The sequence below is a fragment of the Hyla sarda genome, chromosome 8 (assembly GCF_029499605.1).
Source record: "Hyla sarda isolate aHylSar1 chromosome 8, aHylSar1.hap1, whole genome shotgun sequence".
Lineage (NCBI taxonomy): Eukaryota > Metazoa > Chordata > Amphibia > Anura > Hylidae > Hyla > Hyla sarda.
Window position 1 is genome coordinate 117,273,829 of NC_079196.1, and position 24,780 is coordinate 117,298,608.

The following is a 24,780-nucleotide window of genomic DNA, read 5'->3' on the forward strand; positions in this document are numbered from 1 at the left end:
AAACCCACATCATCACTTAAAAAAAGGACAGGCAACCATTGCACTCTGATGGAGCATTTAGCAATGCAATCCATAGCCTGGCTTTTGCCTGAACCCCCATCACTCCTCCTCTTGCATATAAGACAATATTTCAGATCTGCATATGAAAACAACACGCCTACCTTTGTTGCACATAGCTGCCTGCCTGTCTCTAGTTACCCCACTGGCTGTAGCTGCGTCCCTTCCGACATGGAATAACACCAACTGTAACGATAAACTGAAAATTAACAGTATAAACCTGCATCATTTTGGACTCTGGTATTTGCTGAATCCGGGTGACCTGACAATCGATGGTGGTGCCGCTGGTGATTCTGGCCTTCTTGGAATCTGTTGGGCCTATGTGTTAGCTCACACATCACTTGGGTATCCATGGTAACTACCACAACATGGTCATCTGCAGTTTACATCTAGCCCGTGGCATTGAATGGCATTTTAAAAGTGCTAAGGGTCCTGGTGCAATAATCCTCCCATGAGGATCAGCCTCAACGGCTTTGTAGATTGCACTCATGTCAGCAACTCCATATACATTTTTTTTTCTTCACGCTTCTTTCTTCATCCTTTTTTCTTTCTGTCATTCAGACTTTCATTCATTCGATCTCTCTCACTCACTTGCTTTAACTCATTTGTTCTCACTCACTCACTCACTCACTCAATCACTCACTCACTCATTCACTCTCACTCACTCTCACTCTCTCACTCACTCGCTCACTAAGTCAGTCTCTCTCTCTCTCTCTCTTTTTCTTTTTATATATATTTTTTTCCGTCTTCTTCTTCTTCTTCTTCTTCTTCTTCTTCAGACCCTGTCATAGCACTAATGCCTTTCCAATACCACCAGCAGATGGAGACACTCCATTGCAACATTGGTTGTGAGCAGCAGTTTCTAAAAACAAATGCCTCATGGCGGATTTCCCATCCATCAATGGATGGTAAATTTTGTTTTTATCATTCACTGACCACAGAAACCAATGCATGGTCAAGCAACAGCAATGACACACCCTTGTGTATAGGCATGAGACCCTCATGTCATTTAACAGGATTCAGCACCACCCACAAGACAGCTACCTGTCATGTCATGTCAAACCTGCACAGGTGTGCTAGATTATTATTATTTAGTTTTATTTTATTTTTTTTACACCAATCAGTGTGCAAACATGGTCATTAAAACGCTAAATGAATAGACGTTCATAAACCAGTCAGTGCAACTCATCATTTTGGTCTCCAATTCTCAAACTCAAATTCTCACCCACGGAGGATTAAATGAGAATCTTTCTTGTTTAACACTGGAATGGGGTGGTGCACTGTTCACTACCCGAAGATACTGCCACATCGGGTCAATGCATAGGGCGACAGAAGCAAGCTTCCAAATCAGCTCCCTTTCTCAAAAATCCATTTAATTTATGGTCCCCAGATAGGGAACGTATGTATCAGTATGTGCTCACAAGTCACCCAAGTGCAAGTATTCACACAAAAAAAAACGTGCCTCAGGATGCGATCTGTCGCAAGATCCTTTCTTTTTTTACACTTGATCTAAGCCAAAAGGCCTAGAGGGGATAACCGGGAAAGGGGTGGACCCAACCATGTCCCCTTCATGAGCACTCACATTACTCATAGGAATGGAAGGAAGGCTGGCAGCCAACCAGCCTCCCATACACTTTCTGGGTGGGTGGCAGTCAGCCACCCATACATACATACAGCACAGGCTAAACCCACATCATCACTTAAAAAAAGGACAGGCGACCATTGCACTCTGATGGAGCATTTAGCAATGCAATCCATAGCCTGGCTTTTGCCTGAACCCCCATCACTCCTCCTCTTGCATATAAGACAATATTTCAGATCTGCATATGAAAACAACACGCCTACCTTTGTTGCACATAGCTGCCTGCCTGTCTCTAGTTACCCCACTGGCTGTAGCTGCGTCCCTTCCGACATGGAATAACACCAACTGTAACGATAAACTGAAAATTAACAGTATAAACCTGCATCATTTTGGACTCTGGTATTTGCTGAATCCGGGTGACCTGACAATCGATGGTGGTGCCGCTGGTGATTCTGGCCTTCTTGGAATCTGTTGGGCCTATGTGTTAGCTCACACATCACTTGGGTATCCATGGTAACTACCACAACATGGTCATCTGCAGTTTACATCTAGCCCGTGGCATTGAATGGCATTTTAAAAGTGCTAAGGGTCCTGGTGCAATAATCCTCCCATGAGGATCAGCCTCAACGGCTTTGTAGATTGCACTCATGTCAGCAACTCCATATACATTTTTTTTTCTTCATGCTTCTTTCTTCATCCTTTTTTCTTTCTGTCATTCAGACTTGCATTCATTCGATCTCTCTCACTCACTTGCTTTAACTCATTTGTTCTCACTCACTCACTCACTCACTCAATCACTCACTCACTCATTCACTCTCACTCACTCTCACTCTCTCACTCACTCGCTCACTAAGTCAGTCTCTCTCTCTCTCTCTCTTTTTCTTTTTATATATATTTTTTTCCGTCTTCTTCTTCTTCTTCTTCTTCTTCTTCTTCAGACCCTGTCATAGCACTAATGCCTTTCCAATACCACCAGCAGATGGAGACACTCCATTGCAACATTGGTTGTGAGCAGCAGTTTCTAAAAACAAATGCCTCATGGCGGATTTCCCATCCATCAATGGATGGTAAATTTTGTTTTTATCATTCACTGACCACAGAAACCAATGCATGGTCAAGCAACAGCAATGACACACCCTTGTGTATAGGCATGAGACCCTCATGTCATTTAACAGGATTCAGCACCACCCACAAGACAGCTACCTGTCATGTCATGTCAAACCTGCACAGGTGTGCTAGATTATTATTATTTAGTTTTATTTTATTTTTTTTACACCAATCAGTGTGCAAACATGGTCATTAAAACGCTAAATGAATAGACGTTCATAAACCAGTCAGTGCAACTCATCATTTTGGTCTCCAATTCTCAAACTCAAATTCTCACCCACGGAGGATTAAATGAGAATCTTTCTTGTTTAACACTGGAATGGGGTGGTGCACTGTTCACTACCCGAAGATACTGCCACATCGGGTCAATGCATAGGGCGACAGAAGCAAGCTTCCAAATCAGCTCCCTTTCTCAAAAATCCATTTAATTTATGGTCCCCAGATAGGGAACGTATGTATCAGTATGTGCTCACAAGTCACCCAAGTGCAAGTATTCACACAAAAAAAAACGTGCCTCAGGATGCGATCTGTCGCAAGATCCTTTCTTTTTTTACACTTGATCTAAGCCAAAAGGCCTAGAGGGGATAACCGGGAAAGGGGTGGACCCAACCATGTCCCCTTCATGAGCACTCACATTACTCATAGGAATGGAAGGATGGCTGGCAGCCAACCAGCCTCCCATACACTTTCTGGGTGGGTGGCAGTCAGCCACCCATACATACATACAGCACAGGCTAAACCCACATCATCACTTAAAAAAAGGACAGGCGACCATTGCACTCTGATGGAGCATTTAGCAATGCAATCCATAGCCTGGCTTTTGCCTGAACCCCCATCACTCCTCCTCTTGCATATAAGACAATATTTCAGATCTGCATATGAAAACAACACGCCTACCTTTGTTGCACATAGCTGCCTGCCTGTCTCTAGTTACCCCACTGGCTGTAGCTGCGTCCCTTCCGACATGGAATAACACCAACTGTAACGATAAACTGAAAATTAACAGTATAAACCTGCATCATTTTGGACTCTGGTATTTGCTGAATCCGGGTGACCTGACAATCGATGGTGGTGCCGCTGGTGATTCTGGCCTTCTTGGAATCTGTTGGGCCTATGTGTTAGCTCACACATCACTTGGGTATCCATGGTAACTACCACAACATGGTCATCTGCAGTTTACATCTAGCCCGTGGCATTGAATGGCATTTTAAAAGTGCTAAGGGTCCTGGTGCAATAATCCTCCCATGAGGATCAGCCTCAACGGCTTTGTAGATTGCACTCATGTCAGCAACTCCATATACATTTTTTTTTCTTCATGCTTCTTTCTTCATCCTTTTTTCTTTCTGTCATTCAGACTTTCATTCATTCGATCTCTCTCACTCACTTGCTTTAACTCATTTGTTCTCACTCACTCACTCACTCACTCAATCACTCACTCACTCATTCACTCTCACTCACTCTCACTCTCTCACTCACTCGCTCACTAAGTCAGTCTCTCTCTCTCTCTCTCTTTTTCTTTTTATATATATTTTTTTCCGTCTTCTTCTTCTTCTTCTTCTTCTTCTTCTTCTTCAGACCCTGTCATAGCACTAATGCCTTTCCAATACCACCAGCAGATGGAGACACTCCATTGCAACATTGGTTGTGAGCAGCAGTTTCTAAAAACAAATGCCTCATGGCGGATTTCCCATCCATCAATGGATGGTAAATTTTGTTTTTATCATTCACTGACCACAGAAACCAATGCATGGTCAAGCAACAGCAATGACACACCCTTGTGTATAGGCATGAGACCCTCATGTCATTTAACAGGATTCAGCACCACCCACAAGACAGCTACCTGTCATGTCATGTCAAACCTGCACAGGTGTGCTAGATTATTATTATTTAGTTTTATTTTATTTTTTTACACCAATCAGTGTGCAAACATGGTCATTAAAACGCTAAATGAATAGACGTTCATAAACCAGTCAGTGCAACTCATCATTTTGGTCTCCAATTCTCAAACTCAAATTCTCACCCACGGAGGATTAAATGAGAATCTTTCTTGTTTAACACTGGAATGGGGTGGTGCACTGTTCACTACCCGAAGATACTGCCACATCGGGTCAATGCATAGGGCGACAGAAGCAAGCTTCCAAATCAGCTCCCTTTCTCAAAAATCCATTTAATTTATGGTCCCCAGATAGGGAACGTATGTATCAGTATGTGCTCACAAGTCACCCAAGTGCAAGTATTCACACAAAAAAAAACGTGCCTCAGGATGCGATCTGTCGCAAGATCCTTTCTTTTTTTACACTTGATCTAAGCCAAAAGGCCTAGAGGGGATAACCGGGAAAGGGGTGGACCCAACCATGTCCCCTTCATGAGCACTCACATTACTCATAGGAATGGAAGGAAGGCTGGCAGCCAACCAGCCTCCCATACACTTTCTGGGTGGGTGGCAGTCAGCCACCCATACATACATACAGCACAGGCTAAACCCACATCATCACTTAAAAAAAGGACAGGCGACCATTGCACTCTGATGGAGCATTTAGCAATGCAATCCATAGCCTGGCTTTTGCCTGAACCCCCATCACTCCTCCTCTTGCATATAAGACAATATTTCAGATCTGCATATGAAAACAACACGCCTACCTTTGTTGCACATAGCTGCCTGCCTGTCTCTAGTTACCCCACTGGCTGTAGCTGCGTCCCTTCCGACATGGAATAACACCAACTGTAACGATAAACTGAAAATTAACAGTATAAACCTGCATCATTTTGGACTCTGGTATTTGCTGAATCCGGGTGACCTGACAATCGATGGTGGTGCCGCTGGTGATTCTGGCCTTCTTGGAATCTGTTGGGCCTATGTGTTAGCTCACACATCACTTGGGTATCCATGGTAACTACCACAACATGGTCATCTGCAGTTTACATCTAGCCCGTGGCATTGAATGGCATTTTAAAAGTGCTAAGGGTCCTGGTGCAATAATCCTCCCATGAGGATCAGCCTCAACGGCTTTGTAGATTGCACTCATGTCAGCAACTCCATATACATTTTTTTTTCTTCATGCTTCTTTCTTCATCCTTTTTTCTTTCTGTCATTCAGACTTTCATTCATTCGATCTCTCTCACTCACTTGCTTTAACTCATTTGTTCTCACTCACTCACTCACTCACTCAATCACTCACTCACTCATTCACTCTCACTCACTCTCACTCTCTCACTCACTCGCTCACTAAGTCAGTCTCTCTCTCTCTCTCTCTTTTTCTTTTTATATATATTTTTTTCCGTCTTCTTCTTCTTCTTCTTCTTCTTCTTCTTCAGACCCTGTCATAGCACTAATGCCTTTCCAATACCACCAGCAGATGGAGACACTCCATTGCAACATTGGTTGTGAGCAGCAGTTTCTAAAAACAAATGCCTCATGGCGGATTTCCCATCCATCAATGGATGGTAAATTTTGTTTTTATCATTCACTGACCACAGAAACCAATGCATGGTCAAGCAACAGCAATGACACACCCTTGTGTATAGGCATGAGACCCTCATGTCATTTAACAGGATTCAGCACCACCCACAAGACAGCTACCTGTCATGTCATGTCAAACCTGCACAGGTGTGCTAGATTATTATTATTTAGTTTTATTTTATTTTTTTACACCAATCAGTGTGCAAACATGGTCATTAAAACGCTAAATGAATAGACGTTCATAAACCAGTCAGTGCAACTCATCATTTTGGTCTCCAATTCTCAAACTCAAATTCTCACCCACGGAGGATTAAATGAGAATCTTTCTTGTTTAACACTGGAATGGGGTGGTGCACTGTTCACTACCCGAAGATACTGCCACATCGGGTCAATGCATAGGGCGACAGAAGCAAGCTTCCAAATCAGCTCCCTTTCTCAAAAATCCATTTAATTTATGGTCCCCAGATAGGGAACGTATGTATCAGTATGTGCTCACAAGTCACCCAAGTGCAAGTATTCACACAAAAAAAAACGTGCCTCAGGATGCGATCTGTCGCAAGATCCTTTCTTTTTTTACACTTGATCTAAGCCAAAAGGCCTAGAGGGGATAACTGGGAAAGGGGTGGACCCAACCATGTCCCCTTCATGAGCACTCACATTACTCATAGGAATGGAAGGAAGGCTGGCAGCCAACCAGCCTCCCATACACTTTCTGGGTGGGTGGCAGTCAGCCACCCATACATACATACAGCACAGGCTAAACCCACATCATCACTTAAAAAAAGGACAGGCGACCATTGCACTCTGATGGAGCATTTAGCAATGCAATCCATAGCCTGGCTTTTGCCTGAACCCCCATCACTCCTCCTCTTGCATATAAGACAATATTTCAGATCTGCATATGAAAACAACACGCCTACCTTTGTTGCACATAGCTGCCTGCCTGTCTCTAGTTACCCCACTGGCTGTAGCTGCGTCCCTTCCGACATGGAATAACACCAACTGTAACGATAAACTGAAAATTAACAGTATAAACCTGCATCATTTTGGACTCTGGTATTTGCTGAATCCGGGTGACCTGACAATCGATGGTGGTGCCGCTGGTGATTCTGGCCTTCTTGGAATCTGTTGGGCCTATGTGTTAGCTCACACATCACTTGGGTATCCATGGTAACTACCACAACATGGTCATCTGCAGTTTACATCTAGCCCGTGGCATTGAATGGCATTTTAAAAGTGCTAAGGGTCCTGGTGCAATAATCCTCCCATGAGGATCAGCCTCAACGGCTTTGTAGATTGCACTCATGTCAGCAACTCCATATACATTTTTTTTTCTTCATGCTTCTTTCTTCATCCTTTTTTCTTTCTGTCATTCAGACTTTCATTCATTCGATCTCTCTCACTCACTTGCTTTAACTCATTTGTTCTCACTCACTCACTCACTCACTCAATCACTCACTCACTCATTCACTCTCACTCACTCTCACTCTCTCACTCACTCGCTCACTAAGTCAGTCTCTCTCTCTCTCTCTCTTTTTCTTTTTATATATATTTTTTTCCGTCTTCTTCTTCTTCTTCTTCTTCTTCAGACCCTGTCATAGCACTAATGCCTTTCCAATACCACCAGCAGATGGAGACACTCCATTGCAACATTGGTTGTGAGCAGCAGTTTCTAAAAACAAATGCCTCATGGCGGATTTCCCATCCATCAATGGATGGTAAATTTTGTTTTTATCATTCACTGACCACAGAAACCAATGCATGGTCAAGCAACAGCAATGACACACCCTTGTGTATAGGCATGAGACCCTCATGTCATTTAACAGGATTCAGCACCACCCACAAGACAGCTACCTGTCATGTCATGTCAAACCTGCACAGGTGTGCTAGATTATTATTATTTAGTTTTATTTTATTTTTTTACACCAATCAGTGTGCAAACATGGTCATTAAAACGCTAAATGAATAGACGTTCATAAACCAGTCAGTGCAACTCATCATTTTGGTCTCCAATTCTCAAACTCAAATTCTCACCCACGGAGGATTAAATGAGAATCTTTCTTGTTTAACACTGGAATGGGGTGGTGCACTGTTCACTACCCGAAGATACTGCCACATCGGGTCAATGCATAGGGCGACAGAAGCAAGCTTCCAAATCAGCTCCCTTTCTCAAAAATCCATTTAATTTATGGTCCCCAGATAGGGAACGTATGTATCAGTATGTGCTCACAAGTCACCCAAGTGCAAGTATTCACACAAAAAAAAACGTGCCTCAGGATGCGATCTGTCGCAAGATCCTTTCTTTTTTTACACTTGATCTAAGCCAAAAGGCCTAGAGGGGATAACCGGGAAAGGGGTGGACCCAACCATGTCCCCTTCATGAGCACTCACATTACTCATAGGAATGGAAGGAAGGCTGGCAGCCAACCAGCCTCCCATACACTTTCTGGGTGGGTGGCAGTCAGCCACCCATACATACATACAGCACAGGCTAAACCCACATCATCACTTAAAAAAAGGACAGGCGACCATTGCACTCTGATGGAGCATTTAGCAATGCAATCCATAGCCTGGCTTTTGCCTGAACCCCCATCACTCCTCCTCTTGCATATAAGACAATATTTCAGATCTGCATATGAAAACAACACGCCTACCTTTGTTGCACATAGCTGCCTGCCTGTCTCTAGTTACCCCACTGGCTGTAGCTGCGTCCCTTCCGACATGGAATAACACCAACTGTAACGATAAACTGAAAATTAACAGTATAAACCTGCATCATTTTGGACTCTGGTATTTGCTGAATCCGGGTGACCTGACAATCGATGGTGGTGCCGCTGGTGATTCTGGCCTTCTTGGAATCTGTTGGGCCTATGTGTTAGCTCACACATCACTTGGGTATCCATGGTAACTACCACAACATGGTCATCTGCAGTTTACATCTAGCCCGTGGCATTGAATGGCATTTTAAAAGTGCTAAGGGTCCTGGTGCAATAATCCTCCCATGAGGATCAGCCTCAACGGCTTTGTAGATTGCACTCATGTCAGCAACTCCATATACATTTTTTTTTCTTCATGCTTCTTTCTTCATCCTTTTTTCTTTCTGTCATTCAGACTTTCATTCATTCGATCTCTCTCACTCACTTGCTTTAACTCATTTGTTCTCACTCACTCACTCACTCACTCAATCACTCACTCACTCATTCACTCTCACTCACTCTCACTCTCTCACTCACTCGCTCACTAAGTCAGTCTCTCTCTCTCTCTCTCTTTTTCTTTTTATATATATTTTTTTCCGTCTTCTTCTTCTTCTTCTTCTTCTTCAGACCCTGTCATAGCACTAATGCCTTTCCAATACCACCAGCAGATGGAGACACTCCATTGCAACATTGGTTGTGAGCAGCAGTTTCTAAAAACAAATGCCTCATGGCGGATTTCCCATCCATCAATGGATGGTAAATTTTGTTTTTATCATTCACTGACCACAGAAACCAATGCATGGTCAAGCAACAGCAATGACACACCCTTGTGTATAGGCATGAGACCCTCATGTCATTTAACAGGATTCAGCACCACCCACAAGACAGCTACCTGTCATGTCATGTCAAACCTGCACAGGTGTGCTAGATTATTATTATTTAGTTTTATTTTATTTTTTTACACCAATCAGTGTGCAAACATGGTCATTAAAACGCTAAATGAATAGACGTTCATAAACCAGTCAGTGCAACTCATCATTTTGGTCTCCAATTCTCAAACTCAAATTCTCACCCACGGAGGATTAAATGAGAATCTTTCTTGTTTAACACTGGAATGGGGTGGTGCACTGTTCACTACCCGAAGATACTGCCACATCGGGTCAATGCATAGGGCGACAGAAGCAAGCTTCCAAATCAGCTCCCTTTCTCAAAAATCCATTTAATTTATGGTCCCCAGATAGGGAACGTATGTATCAGTATGTGCTCACAAGTCACCCAAGTGCAAGTATTCACACAAAAAAAAACGTGCCTCAGGATGCGATCTGTCGCAAGATCCTTTCTTTTTTTACACTTGATCTAAGCCAAAAGGCCTAGAGGGGATAACCGGGAAAGGGGTGGACCCAACCATGTCCCCTTCATGAGCACTCACATTACTCATAGGAATGGAAGGAAGGCTGGCAGCCAACCAGCCTCCCATACACTTTCTGGGTGGGTGGCAGTCAGCCACCCATACATACATACAGCACAGGCTAAACCCACATCATCACTTAAAAAAAGGACAGGCGACCATTGCACTCTGATGGAGCATTTAGCAATGCAATCCATAGCCTGGCTTTTGCCTGAACCCCCATCACTCCTCCTCTTGCATATAAGACAATATTTCAGATCTGCATATGAAAACAACACGCCTACCTTTGTTGCACATAGCTGCCTGCCTGTCTCTAGTTACCCCACTGGCTGTAGCTGCGTCCCTTCCGACATGGAATAACACCAACTGTAACGATAAACTGAAAATTAACAGTATAAACCTGCATCATTTTGGACTCTGGTATTTGCTGAATCCGGGTGACCTGACAATCGATGGTGGTGCCGCTGGTGATTCTGGCCTTCTTGGAATCTGTTGGGCCTATGTGTTAGCTCACACATCACTTGGGTATCCATGGTAACTACCACAACATGGTCATCTGCAGTTTACATCTAGCCCGTGGCATTGAATGGCATTTTAAAAGTGCTAAGGGTCCTGGTGCAATAATCCTCCCATGAGGATCAGCCTCAACGGCTTTGTAGATTGCACTCATGTCAGCAACTCCATATACATTTTTTTTTCTTCATGCTTCTTTCTTCATCCTTTTTTCTTTCTGTCATTCAGACTTTCATTCATTCGATCTCTCTCACTCACTTGCTTTAACTCATTTGTTCTCACTCACTCACTCACTCACTCAATCACTCACTCACTCACTCATTCACTCTCACTCACTCTCACTCTCTCACTCACTCGCTCACTAAGTCAGTCTCTCTCTCTCTCTCTCTTTTTCTTTTTATATATATTTTTTTCCGTCTTCTTCTTCTTCTTCTTCTTCTTCTTCTTCTTCTTCAGACCCTGTCATAGCACTAATGCCTTTCCAATACCACCAGCAGATGGAGACACTCCATTGCAACATTGGTTGTGAGCAGCAGTTTCTAAAAACAAATGCCTCATGGCGGATTTCCCATCCATCAATGGATGGTAAATTTTGTTTTTATCATTCACTGACCACAGAAACCAATGCATGGTCAAGCAACAGCAATGACACACCCTTGTGTATAGGCATGAGACCCTCATGTCATTTAACAGGATTCAGCACCACCCACAAGACAGCTACCTGTCATGTCATGTCAAACCTGCACAGGTGTGCTAGATTATTATTATTTAGTTTTATTTTATTTTTTTACACCAATCAGTGTGCAAACATGGTCATTAAAACGCTAAATGAATAGACGTTCATAAACCAGTCAGTGCAACTCATCATTTTGGTCTCCAATTCTCAAACTCAAATTCTCACCCACGGAGGATTAAATGAGAATCTTTCTTGTTTAACACTGGAATGGGGTGGTGCACTGTTCACTACCCGAAGATACTGCCACATCGGGTCAATGCATAGGGCGACAGAAGCAAGCTTCCAAATCAGCTCCCTTTCTCAAAAATCCATTTAATTTATGGTCCCCAGATAGGGAACGTATGTATCAGTATGTGCTCACAAGTCACCCAAGTGCAAGTATTCACACAAAAAAAAACGTGCCTCAGGATGCGATCTGTCGCAAGATCCTTTCTTTTTTTACACTTGATCTAAGCCAAAAGGCCTAGAGGGGATAACCGGGAAAGGGGTGGACCCAACCATGTCCCCTTCATGAGCACTCACATTACTCATAGGAATGGAAGGAAGGCTGGCAGCCAACCAGCCTCCCATACACTTTCTGGGTGGGTGGCAGTCAGCCACCCATACATACATACAGCACAGGCTAAACCCACATCATCACTTAAAAAAAGGACAGGCGACCATTGCACTCTGATGGAGCATTTAGCAATGCAATCCATAGCCTGGCTTTTGCCTGAACCCCCATCACTCCTCCTCTTGCATATAAGACAATATTTCAGATCTGCATATGAAAACAACACGCCTACCTTTGTTGCACATAGCTGCCTGCCTGTCTCTAGTTACCCCACTGGCTGTAGCTGCGTCCCTTCCGACATGGAATAACACCAACTGTAACGATAAACTGAAAATTAACAGTATAAACCTGCATCATTTTGGACTCTGGTATTTGCTGAATCCGGGTGACCTGACAATCGATGGTGGTGCCGCTGGTGATTCTGGCCTTCTTGGAATCTGTTGGGCCTATGTGTTAGCTCACACATCACTTGGGTATCCATGGTAACTACCACAACATGGTCATCTGCAGTTTACATCTAGCCCGTGGCATTGAATGGCATTTTAAAAGTGCTAAGGGTCCTGGTGCAATAATCCTCCCATGAGGATCAGCCTCAACGGCTTTGTAGATTGCACTCATGTCAGCAACTCCATATACATTTTTTTTTCTTCATGCTTCTTTCTTCATCCTTTTTTCTTTCTGTCATTCAGACTTTCATTCATTCGATCTCTCTCACTCACTTGCTTTAACTCATTTGTTCTCACTCACTCACTCACTCACTCACTCAATCACTCACTCACTCATTCACTCTCACTCACTCTCACTCTCTCACTCACTCGCTCACTAAGTCAGTCTCTCTCTCTCTCTCTCTCTCTTTTTCTTTTTATATATATTTTTTTCCGTCTTCTTCTTCTTCTTCTTCTTCTTCTTCTTCTTCAGACCCTGTCATAGCACTAATGCCTTTCCAATACCACCAGCAGATGGAGACACTCCATTGCAACATTGGTTGTGAGCAGCAGTTTCTAAAAACAAATGCCTCATGGCGGATTTCCCATCCATCAATGGATGGTAAATTTTGTTTTTATCATTCACTGACCACAGAAACCAATGCATGGTCAAGCAACAGCAATGACACACCCTTGTGTATAGGCATGAGACCCTCATGTCATTTAACAGGATTCAGCACCACCCACAAGACAGCTACCTGTCATGTCATGTCAAACCTGCACAGGTGTGCTAGATTATTATTATTTAGTTTTATTTTATTTTTTTACACCAATCAGTGTGCAAACATGGTCATTAAAACGCTAAATGAATAGACGTTCATAAACCAGTCAGTGCAACTCATCATTTTGGTCTCCAATTCTCAAACTCAAATTCTCACCCACGGAGGATTAAATGAGAATCTTTCTTGTTTAACACTGGAATGGGGTGGTGCACTGTTCACTACCCGAAGATACTGCCACATCGGGTCAATGCATAGGGCGACAGAAGCAAGCTTCCAAATCAGCTCCCTTTCTCAAAAATCCATTTAATTTATGGTCCCCAGATAGGGAACGTATGTATCAGTATGTGCTCACAAGTCACCCAAGTGCAAGTATTCACACAAAAAAAAACGTGCCTCAGGATGCGATCTGTCGCAAGATCCTTTCTTTTTTTACACTTGATCTAAGCCAAAAGGCCTAGAGGGGATAACTGGGAAAGGGGTGGACCCAACCATGTCCCCTTCATGAGCACTCACATTACTCATAGGAATGGAAGGAAGGCTGGCAGCCAACCAGCCTCCCATACACTTTCTGGGTGGGTGGCAGTCAGCCACCCATACATACATACAGCACAGGCTAAACCCACATCATCACTTAAAAAAAGGACAGGCGACCATTGCACTCTGATGGAGCATTTAGCAATGCAATCCATAGCCTGGCTTTTGCCTGAACCCCCATCACTCCTCCTCTTGCATATAAGACAATATTTCAGATCTGCATATGAAAACAACACGCCTACCTTTGTTGCACATAGCTGCCTGCCTGTCTCTAGTTACCCCACTGGCTGTAGCTGCGTCCCTTCCGACATGGAATAACACCAACTGTAACGATAAACTGAAAATTAACAGTATAAACCTGCATCATTTTGGACTCTGGTATTTGCTGAATCCGGGTGACCTGACAATCGATGGTGGTGCCGCTGGTGATTCTGGCCTTCTTGGAATCTGTTGGGCCTATGTGTTAGCTCACACATCACTTGGGTATCCATGGTAACTACCACAACATGGTCATCTGCAGTTTACATCTAGCCCGTGGCATTGAATGGCATTTTAAAAGTGCTAAGGGTCCTGGTGCAATAATCCTCCCATGAGGATCAGCCTCAACGGCTTTGTAGATTGCACTCATGTCAGCAACTCCATATACATTTTTTTTTCTTCATGCTTCTTTCTTCATCCTTTTTTCTTTCTGTCATTCAGACTTTCATTCATTCGATCTCTCTCACTCACTTGCTTTAACTCATTTGTTCTCACTCACTCACTCACTCACTCAATCACTCACTCACTCATTCACTCTCACTCACTCTCACTCTCTCACTCACTCGCTCACTAAGTCAGTCTCTCTCTCTCTCTCTCTTTTTCTTTTTATATATATTTTTTTCCGTCTTCTTCTTCTTCTTCTTCTTCTTCAGACCCTGTCATAGCACTAATGCCTTTCCAATACCACCAGCAGATGGAGACACTCCATTGCAACATTGGTTGTGAGCAGCAGTTTCTAAAAACAAATGCCTCATGGCGGATTTCCCATCCATCAATGGATGGTAAATTTTGTTTTTATCATTCACTGACCACAGAAACCAATGCATGGTCAAGCAACAGCAATGACACACCCTTGTGTATAGGCATGAGACCCTCATGTCATTTAACAGGATTCAGCACCACCCACAAGACAGCTACCTGTCATGTCATGTCAAACCTGCACAGGTGTGCTAGATTATTATTATTTAGTTTTATTTTATTTTTTTACACCAATCAGTGTGCAAACATGGTCATTAAAACGCTAAATGAATAGACGTTCATAAACCAGTCAGTGCAACTCATCATTTTGGTCTCCAATTCTCAAACTCAAATTCTCACCCACGGAGGATTAAATGAGAATCTTTCTTGTTTAACACTGGAATGGGGTGGTGCACTGTTCACTACCCGAAGATACTGCCACATCGGGTCAATGCATAGGGCGACAGAAGCAAGCTTCCAAATCAGCTCCCTTTCTCAAAAATCCATTTAATTTATGGTCCCCAGATAGGGAACGTATGTATCAGTATGTGCTCACAAGTCACCCAAGTGCAAGTATTCACACAAAAAAAAACGTGCCTCAGGATGCGATCTGTCGCAAGATCCTTTCTTTTTTTACACTTGATCTAAGCCAAAAGGCCTAGAGGGGATAACCGGGAAAGGGGTGGACCCAACCATGTCCCCTTCATGAGCACTCACATTACTCATAGGAATGGAAGGAAGGCTGGCAGCCAACCAGCCTCCCATACACTTTCTGGGTGGGTGGCAGTCAGCCACCCATACATACATACAGCACAGGCTAAACCCACATCATCACTTAAAAAAAGGACAGGCGACCATTGCACTCTGATGGAGCATTTAGCAATGCAATCCATAGCCTGGCTTTTGCCTGAACCCCCATCACTCCTCCTCTTGCATATAAGACAATATTTCAGATCTGCATATGAAAACAACACGCCTACCTTTGTTGCACATAGCTGCCTGCCTGTCTCTAGTTACCCCACTGGCTGTAGCTGCGTCCCTTCCGACATGGAATAACACCAACTGTAACGATAAACTGAAAATTAACAGTATAAACCTGCATCATTTTGGACTCTGGTATTTGCTGAATCCGGGTGACCTGACAATCGATGGTGGTGCCGCTGGTGATTCTGGCCTTCTTGGAATCTGTTGGGCCTATGTGTTAGCTCACACATCACTTGGGTATCCATGGTAACTACCACAACATGGTCATCTGCAGTTTACATCTAGCCCGTGGCATTGAATGGCATTTTAAAAGTGCTAAGGGTCCTGGTGCAATAATCCTCCCATGAGGATCAGCCTCAACGGCTTTGTAGATTGCACTCATGTCAGCAACTCCATATACATTTTTTTTTCTTCATGCTTCTTTCTTCATCCTTTTTTCTTTCTGTCATTCAGACTTTCATTCATTCGATCTCTCTCACTCACTTGCTTTAACTCATTTGTTCTCACTCACTCACTCACTCACTCAATCACTCACTCACTCATTCACTCTCACTCACTCTCACTCTCTCACTCACTCGCTCACTAAGTCAGTCTCTCTCTCTCTCTCTCTTTTTCTTTTTATATATATTTTTTTCCGTCTTCTTCTTCTTCTTCTTCTTCTTCAGACCCTGTCATAGCACTAATGCCTTTCCAATACCACCAGCAGATGGAGACACTCCATTGCAACATTGGTTGTGAGCAGCAGTTTCTAAAAACAAATGCCTCATGGCGGATTTCCCATCCATCAATGGATGGTAAATTTTGTTTTTATCATTCACTGACCACAGAAACCAATGCATGGTCAAGCAACAGCAATGACACACCCTTGTGTATAGGCATGAGACCCTCATGTCATTTAACAGGATTCAGCACCACCCACAAGACAGCTACCTGTCATGTCATGTCAAACCTGCACAGGTGTGCTAGATTATTATTATTTAGTTTTATTTTATTTTTTTACACCAATCAGTGTGCAAACATGGTCATTAAAACGCTAAATGAATAGACGTTCATAAACCAGTCAGTGCAACTCATCATTTTGGTCTCCAATTCTCAAACTCAAATTCTCACCCACGGAGGATTAAATGAGAATCTTTCTTGTTTAACACTGGAATGGGGTGGTGCACTGTTCACTACCCGAAGATACTGCCACATCGGGTCAATGCATAGGGCGACAGAAGCAAGCTTCCAAATCAGCTCCCTTTCTCAAAAATCCATTTAATTTATGGTCCCCAGATAGGGAACGTATGTATCAGTATGTGCTCACAAGTCACCCAAGTGCAAGTATTCACACAAAAAAAAACGTGCCTCAGGATGCGATCTGTCGCAAGATCCTTTCTTTTTTTACACTTGATCTAAGCCAAAAGGCCTAGAGGGGATAACCGGGAAAGGGGTGGACCCAACCATGTCCCCTTCATGAGCACTCACATTACTCATAGGAATGGAAGGAAGGCTGGCAGCCAACCAGCCTCCCATACACTTTCTGGGTGGGTGGCAGTCAGCCACCCATACATACATACAGCACAGGCTAAACCCACATCATCACTTAAAAAAAGGACAGGCGACCATTGCACTCTGATGGAGCATTTAGCAATGCAATCCATAGCCTGGCTTTTGCCTGAACCCCCATCACTCCTCCTCTTGCATATAAGACAATATTTCAGATCTGCATATGAAAACAACACGCCTACCTTTGTTGCACATAGCTGCCTGCCTGTCTCTAGTTACCCCACTGGCTGTAGCTGCGTCCCTTCCGACATGGAATAACACCAACTGTAACGATAAACTGAAAATTAACAGTATAAACCTGCATCATTTTGGACTCTGGTATTTGCTGAATCCGGGTGACCTGACAATCGATGGTGGTGCCGCTGGTGATTCTGGCCTTCTTGGAATCTGTTGGGCCTATGTGTTAGCTCACACATCACTTGGGTATCCATGGTAACTACCACAACATGGTCATCTGCAGTTTACATCTAGCCCGTGGCATTGAATGGCATTTTAAAAGTGCTAAGGGTCCTGGTGCAATAATCCTCCCATGAGGATCAGCCTCAACGGCTTTGTAGATTGCACTCATGTCAGCAACTCCATATACATTTTTTTTTCTTCATGCTTCTTTCTTCATCCTTTTTTCTTTCTGTCATTCAGACTTTCATTCATTCGATCTCTCTCACTCACTTGCTTTAACTCATTTGTTCTCACTCACTCACTCACTCACTCAATCACTCACTCACTCATTCACTCTCACTCACTCTCACTCTCTCACTCACTCGCTCACTAAGTCAGTCTCTCTCTCTCTCTCTCTTTTTCTTTTTATATATATTTTTTTCCGTCTTCTTCTTCTTCTTCTTCTTCTTCTTCTTCAGACCCTGTCATAGCACTAATGCCTTTCCAATACCACCAGCAGATGGAGACACTCCATTGCAACATTGGTTGTGAGCAGCAGTTTCTAAAAACAAATGCCTCATGGCGGATTTCCCATCCATCAATGGATGGTAAATTTTGTTTTTATCATTCACTGACCACAGAAACCAATGCATGGTCAAGCAACAGCAATGACACACCCTTGTGTATAGGCATGAGACCCTCATGTCATTTAACAGGATTCAGCACCACCCACAAGACAGCTACCTGTCATGTCATGTCAAACCTGCACAGGTGTGCTAGATTATTATTATTTAGTTTTATTTTATTTTTTTACACCAATCAGTGTGCAAACATGGTCATTAAAACGCTAAATGAATAGACGTTCATAAACCAGTCAGTGCAACTCATCATTTTGGTCTCCAATTCTCAAACTCAAATTCTCACCCACGGAGGATTAAATGAGAATCTTTCTTGTTTAACACTGGAATGGGGTGGTGCACTGTTCACTACCCGAAGATACTGCCACATCGGGTCAATGCATAGGGCAACAGAAGCAAGCTTCCAAATCAGCTCCCTTTCTCAAAAATCCATTTAATTTATGGTCCCCAGATAGGGAACGTATGTATCAGTATGTGCTCACAAGTCACCCAAGTGCAAGTATTCACACAAAAAAAAACGTGCCTCAGGATGCGATCTGTCGCAAGATCCTTTCTTTTTTTACACTTGATCTAAGCCAAAAGGCCTAGAGGGGATAACCGGGAAAGGGGTGGACCCAACCATGTCCCCTTCATGAGCACTCACATTACTCATAGGAATGGAAGAAAGGCTGGCAGCCAACCAGCCTCCCATACACTTTCTGGGTGGGTGGCAGTCAGCCACCCATACATACATACAGCACAGGCTAAACCCACATCATCACTTAAAAAAAGGACAGGCGACCATTGCACTCTGATGGAGCATTTAGCAATGCAATCCATAGCCTGGCTTTTGCCTGAACCCCCATCACTCCTCCTCTTGCATATAAGACAATATTTCAGATCTGCATATGAAAACAACACGCCTACCTTTGTTGCACATAGCTGCCTGCCTGTCTCTAGTTACCCCACTGGCTGTAGCTGCGTCCCTTCCGACATGGAATAACACCAACTGTAACGATAAACTGAAAATTAACAGTATAAACCTGCATCATTTTGGACTCTGGTATTTGCTGAATCCGGGTGACCTGACAATCGATGGTGGTGCCGCTGGTGATTCTGGCCTTCTTGGAATCTGTTGGGCCTATGTGTTAGCTCACACATCACTTGGGTATCCATGGTAACTACCACAACATGGTCATCTGCAGTTTACATCTAGCCCGTGGCATTGAATGGCATTTTAAAAGTGCTAAGGGTCCTGGTGCAATAATCCTCCCATGAGGATCAGCCTCAACGGCTTTGTAGATTGCACTCATGTCAGCAACTCCATATACATTTTTTTTTCTTCATGCTTCTTTCTTCATCCTTTTTTCTTTCTGTCATTCATACTTTCATTCATTCGATCTCTCTCACTCACTTGCTTTAACTCATTTGTTCTCACTCACTCACTCACTCACTCACTCAATCACTCACTCACTCACTCATTCACTCTCACTCACTCTCACTCTCTCGCTCACTCGCTCACTAAGTCAGTCTCTCTCTCTCTCTCTCTTTTTCTTTTTATATATATTTTTTTCCGTCTTCTTCTTCTTCTTCTTCTTCAGACCCTGTCATAGCACTAATGCCTTTCCAATACCACCAGCAGATGGAGACACTCCATTGCAACATTGGTTGTGAGCAGCAGTTTCTAAAAACAAATGCCTCATGGCGGATTTCCCATCCATCAATGGATGGTAAATTTTGTTTTTATCATTCACTGACCACAGAAACCAATGCATGGTCAAGCAACAGCAATGACACACCCTTGTGTATAGGCATGAGACCCTCATGTCATTTAACAGGATTCAGCACCACCCACAAGACAGCTACCTGTCATGTCATGTCAAACCTGCACAGGTGTGCTAGATTATTATTATTTAGTTTTATTTTATTTTTTTACACCAATCAGTGTGCAAACATGGTCATTAAAACGCTAAATGAATAGACGTTCATAAACCAGTCAGTGCAACTCATCATTTTGGTCTCCAATTCTCAAACTCAAATTCTCACCCACGGAGGATTAAATGAGAATCTTTCTTGTTTAACACTGGAATGGGGTGGTGCACTGTTCACTACCCGAAGATACTGCCACATCGGGTCAATGCATAGGGCGACAGAAGCAAGCTTCCAAATCAGCTCCCTTTCTCAAAAATCCATTTAATTTATGGTCCCCAGATAGGGAACGTATGTATCAGTATGTGCTCACAAGTCACCCAAGTGCAAGTATTCACACAAAAAAAAACGTGCCTCAGGATGCGATCTGTCGCAAGATCCTTTCTTTTTTTACACTTGATCTAAGCCAAAAGGCCTAGAGGGGATAACCGGGAAAGGGGTGGACCCAACCATGTCCCCTTCATGAGCACTCACATTACTCATAGGAATGGAAGGAAGGCTGGCAGCCAACCAGCCTCCCATACACTTTCTGGGTGGGTGGCAGTCAGCCACCCATACATACATACAGCACAGGCTAAACCCACATCATCACTTAAAAAAAGGACAGGCGACCATTGCACTCTGATGGAGCATTTAGCAATGCAATCCATAGCCTGGCTTTTGCCTGAACCCCCATCACTCCTCCTCTTGCATATAAGACAATATTTCAGATCTGCATATGAAAACAACACGCCTACCTTTGTTGCACATAGCTGCCTGCCTGTCTCTAGTTACCCCACTGGCTGTAGCTGCGTCCCTTCCGACATGGAATAACACCAACTGTAACGATAAACTGAAAATTAACAGTATAAACCTGCATCATTTTGGACTCTGGTATTTGCTGAATCCGGGTGACCTGACAATCGATGGTGGTGCCGCTGGTGATTCTGGCCTTCTTGGAATCTGTTGGGCCTATGTGTTAGCTCACACATCACTTGGGTATCCATGGTAACTACCACAACATGGTCATCTGCAGTTTACATCTAGCCCGTGGCATTGAATGGCATTTTAAAAGTGCTAAGGGTCCTGGTGCAATAATTCTCCCATGAGGATCAGCCTCAACGGCTTTGTAGATTGCACTCATGTCAGCAACTCCATATACATTTTTTTTTCTTCATGCTTCTTTCTTCATCCTTTTTTCTTTCTGTCATTCAGACTTTCATTCATTCGATCTCTCTCACTCACTTGCTTTAACTCATTTGTTCTCACTCACTCACTCACTCACTCACTCAATCACTCACTCACTCATTCACTCTCACTCACTCTCACTCTCTCACTCACTCGCTCACTAAGTCAGTCTCTCTCTCTCTCTCTCTTTTTCTTTTTATATATATTTTTTTCCGTCTTCTTCTTCTTCTTCTTCTTCTTCAGACCCTGTCATAGCACTAATGCCTTTCCAATACCACCAGCAGATGGAGACACTCCATTGCAACATTGGTTGTGAGCAGCAGTTTCTAAAAACAAATGCCTCATGGCGGATTTCCCATCCATCAATGGATGGTAAATTTTGTTTTTATCATTCACTGACCACAGAAACCAATGCATGGTCAAGCAACAGCAATGACACACCCTTGTGTATAGGCATGAGACCCTCATGTCATTTAACAGGATTCAGCACCACCCACAAGACTGCTACCTGTCATGTCATGTCAAACCTGCACAGGTGTGCTAGATTATTATTATTTAGTTTTATTTTATTTTTTTACACCAATCAGTGTGCAAACATGGTCATTAAAACGCTAAATGAATAGACGTTCATAAACCAGTCAGTGCAACTCATCATTTTGGTCTCCAATTCTCAAACTCAAATTCTCACCCACGGAGGATTAAATGAGAATCTTTCTTGTTTAACACTGGAATGGGGTGGTGCACTGTTCACTACCCGAAGATACTGCCACATCGGGTCAATGCATAGGGCGACAGAAGCAAGCTTCCAAATCAGCTCCCTTTCTCAAAAATCCATTTAATTTATGGTCCCCAGATAGGGAACGTATGTATCAGTATGTGCTCACAAGTCACCCAAGTGCAAGTATTCACACAAAAAAAAACGTGCCTCAGGATGCGATCTGTCGCAAGATCCTTTCTTTTTTTACACTTGATCTAAGCCAAAAGGCCTAGAGGGGATAACCGGGAAAGGGGTGGACCCAACCATGTCCCCTTCATGAGCACTCACATTACTCATAGGAATGGAAGGAAGGCTGGCAGCCAACCAGCCTCCCATACACTTTCTGGGTGGGTGGCAGTCAGCCACCCATACATACATACAGCACAGGCTAAACCCACATCATCACTTAAAAAAAGGACAGGCGACCATTGCACTCTGATGGAGCATTTAGCAATGCAATCCATAGCCTGGCTTTTGCCTGAACCCCCATCACTCCTCCTCTTGCATATAAGACAATATTTCAGATCTGCATATGAAAACAACACGCCTACCTTTGTTGCACATAGCTGCCTGCCTGTCTCTAGTTACCCCACTGGCTGTAGCTGCGTCCCTTCCGACATGGAATAACACCAACTGTAACGATAAACTGAAAATTAACAGTATAAACCTGCATCATTTTGGACTCTGGTATTTGCTGAATCCGGGTGACCTGACAATCGATGGTGGTGCCGCTGGTGATTCTGGCCTTCTTGGAATCTGTTGGGCCTATGTGTTAGCTCACACATCACTTGGGTATCCATGGTAACTACCACAACATGGTCATCTGCAGTTTACATCTAGCCCGTGGCATTGAATGGCATTTTAAAAGTGCTAAGGGTCCTGGTGCAATAATCCTCCCATGAGGATCAGCCTCAACGGCTTTGTAGATTGCACTCATGTCAGCAACTCCATATACATTTTTTTTTCTTCATGCTTCTTTCTTCATCCTTTTTTCTTTCTGTCATTCAGACTTTCATTCATTCGATCTCTCTCACTCACTTGCTTTAACTCATTTGTTCTCACTCACTCAATCACTCACTCACTCATTCACTCTCACTCACTCTCACTCTCTCACTCACTCGCTCACTAAGTCAGTCTCTCTCTCTCTCTCTCTTTTTCTTTTTATATATATTTTTTTCCGTCTTCTTCTTCTTCTTCTTCTTCTTCTTCAGACCCTGTCATAGCACTAATGCCTTTCCAATACCACCAGCAGATGGAGACACTCCATTGCAACATTGGTTGTGAGCAGCAGTTTCTAAAAACAAATGCCTCATGGCGGATTTCCCATCCATCAATGGATGGTAAATTTTGTTTTTATCATTCACTGACCACAGAAACCAATGCATGGTCAAGCAACAGCAATGACACACCCTTGTGTATAGGCATGAGACCCTCATGTCATTTAACAGGATTCAGCACCACCCACAAGACAGCTACCTGTCATGTCATGTCAAACCTGCACAGGTGTGCTAGATTATTATTATTTAGTTTTATTTTATTTTTTTACACCAATCAGTGTGCAAACATGGTCATTAAAACGCTAAATGAATAGACGTTCATAAACCAGTCAGTGCAACTCATCATTTTGGTCTCCAATTCTCAAACTCAAATTCTCACCCACGGAGGATTAAATGAGAATCTTTCTTGTTTAACACTGGAATGGGGTGGTGCACTGTTCACTACCCGAAGATACTGCCACATCGGGTCAATGCATAGGGCGACAGAAGCAAGCTTCCAAATCAGCTCCCTTTCTCAAAAATCCATTTAATTTATGGTCCCCAGATAGGGAACGTATGTATCAGTATGTGCTCACAAGTCACCCAAGTGCAAGTATTCACACAAAAAAAAACGTGCCTCAGGATGCGATCTGTCGCAAGATCCTTTCTTTTTTTACACTTGATCTAAGCCAAAAGGCCTAGAGGGGATAACCGGGAAAGGGGTGGACCCAACCATGTCCCCTTCATGAGCACTCACATTACTCATAGGAATGGAAGGAAGGCTGGCAGCCAACCAGCCTCCCATACACTTTCTGGGTGGGTGGCAGTCAGCCACCCATACATACATACAGCACAGGCTAAACCCACATCATCACTTAAAAAAAGGACAGGCGACCATTGCACTCTGATGGAGCATTTAGCAATGCAATCCATAGCCTGGCTTTTGCCTGAACCCCCATCACTCCTCCTCTTGCATATAAGACAATATTTCAGATCTGCATATGAAAACAACACGCCTACCTTTGTTGCACATAGCTGCCTGCCTGTCTCTAGTTACCCCACTGGCTGTAGCTGCGTCCCTTCCGACATGGAATAACACCAACTGTAACGATAAACTGAAAATTAACAGTATAAACCTGCATCATTTTGGACTCTGGTATTTGCTGAATCCGGGTGACCTGACAATCGATGGTGGTGCCGCTGGTGATTCTGGCCTTCTTGGAATCTGTTGGGCCTATGTGTTAGCTCACACATCACTTGGGTATCCATGGTAACTACCACAACATGGTCATCTG

At 43.4% G+C, this 24,780-nt stretch overlaps 14 pseudogenes; all 14 read right to left on the reverse strand.

Annotated features, from left to right (window-relative positions):
- Window positions 1–1,327: 1,327 nt before the first annotated feature.
- On the reverse strand, window positions 1,328–1,591 carry LOC130287170 (U2 spliceosomal RNA; annotated as a pseudogene).
- A 1,477-nt stretch (window positions 1,592–3,068) lies between these two features.
- On the reverse strand, window positions 3,069–3,332 carry LOC130287171 (U2 spliceosomal RNA; annotated as a pseudogene).
- A 1,479-nt stretch (window positions 3,333–4,811) lies between these two features.
- LOC130287172 (U2 spliceosomal RNA) lies at window positions 4,812–5,075 on the reverse strand (annotated as a pseudogene).
- Window positions 5,076–6,551: 1,476 nt separating this feature from the next.
- On the reverse strand, window positions 6,552–6,815 carry LOC130287173 (U2 spliceosomal RNA; annotated as a pseudogene).
- Window positions 6,816–8,285: 1,470 nt separating this feature from the next.
- LOC130287174 (U2 spliceosomal RNA) lies at window positions 8,286–8,549 on the reverse strand (annotated as a pseudogene).
- A 1,470-nt stretch (window positions 8,550–10,019) lies between these two features.
- Window positions 10,020–10,283, reverse strand: LOC130287175 (U2 spliceosomal RNA; annotated as a pseudogene).
- Window positions 10,284–11,769: 1,486 nt separating this feature from the next.
- Window positions 11,770–12,033, reverse strand: LOC130287177 (U2 spliceosomal RNA; annotated as a pseudogene).
- A 1,487-nt stretch (window positions 12,034–13,520) lies between these two features.
- LOC130287178 (U2 spliceosomal RNA) lies at window positions 13,521–13,784 on the reverse strand (annotated as a pseudogene).
- Window positions 13,785–15,254: 1,470 nt separating this feature from the next.
- LOC130287179 (U2 spliceosomal RNA) lies at window positions 15,255–15,518 on the reverse strand (annotated as a pseudogene).
- A 1,470-nt stretch (window positions 15,519–16,988) lies between these two features.
- Window positions 16,989–17,252, reverse strand: LOC130287180 (U2 spliceosomal RNA; annotated as a pseudogene).
- A 1,476-nt stretch (window positions 17,253–18,728) lies between these two features.
- On the reverse strand, window positions 18,729–18,992 carry LOC130289471 (U2 spliceosomal RNA; annotated as a pseudogene).
- A 1,475-nt stretch (window positions 18,993–20,467) lies between these two features.
- LOC130287181 (U2 spliceosomal RNA) lies at window positions 20,468–20,731 on the reverse strand (annotated as a pseudogene).
- Window positions 20,732–22,205: 1,474 nt separating this feature from the next.
- LOC130287182 (U2 spliceosomal RNA) lies at window positions 22,206–22,469 on the reverse strand (annotated as a pseudogene).
- Window positions 22,470–23,930: 1,461 nt separating this feature from the next.
- On the reverse strand, window positions 23,931–24,194 carry LOC130287183 (U2 spliceosomal RNA; annotated as a pseudogene).
- Window positions 24,195–24,780: the final 586 nt, after the last annotated feature.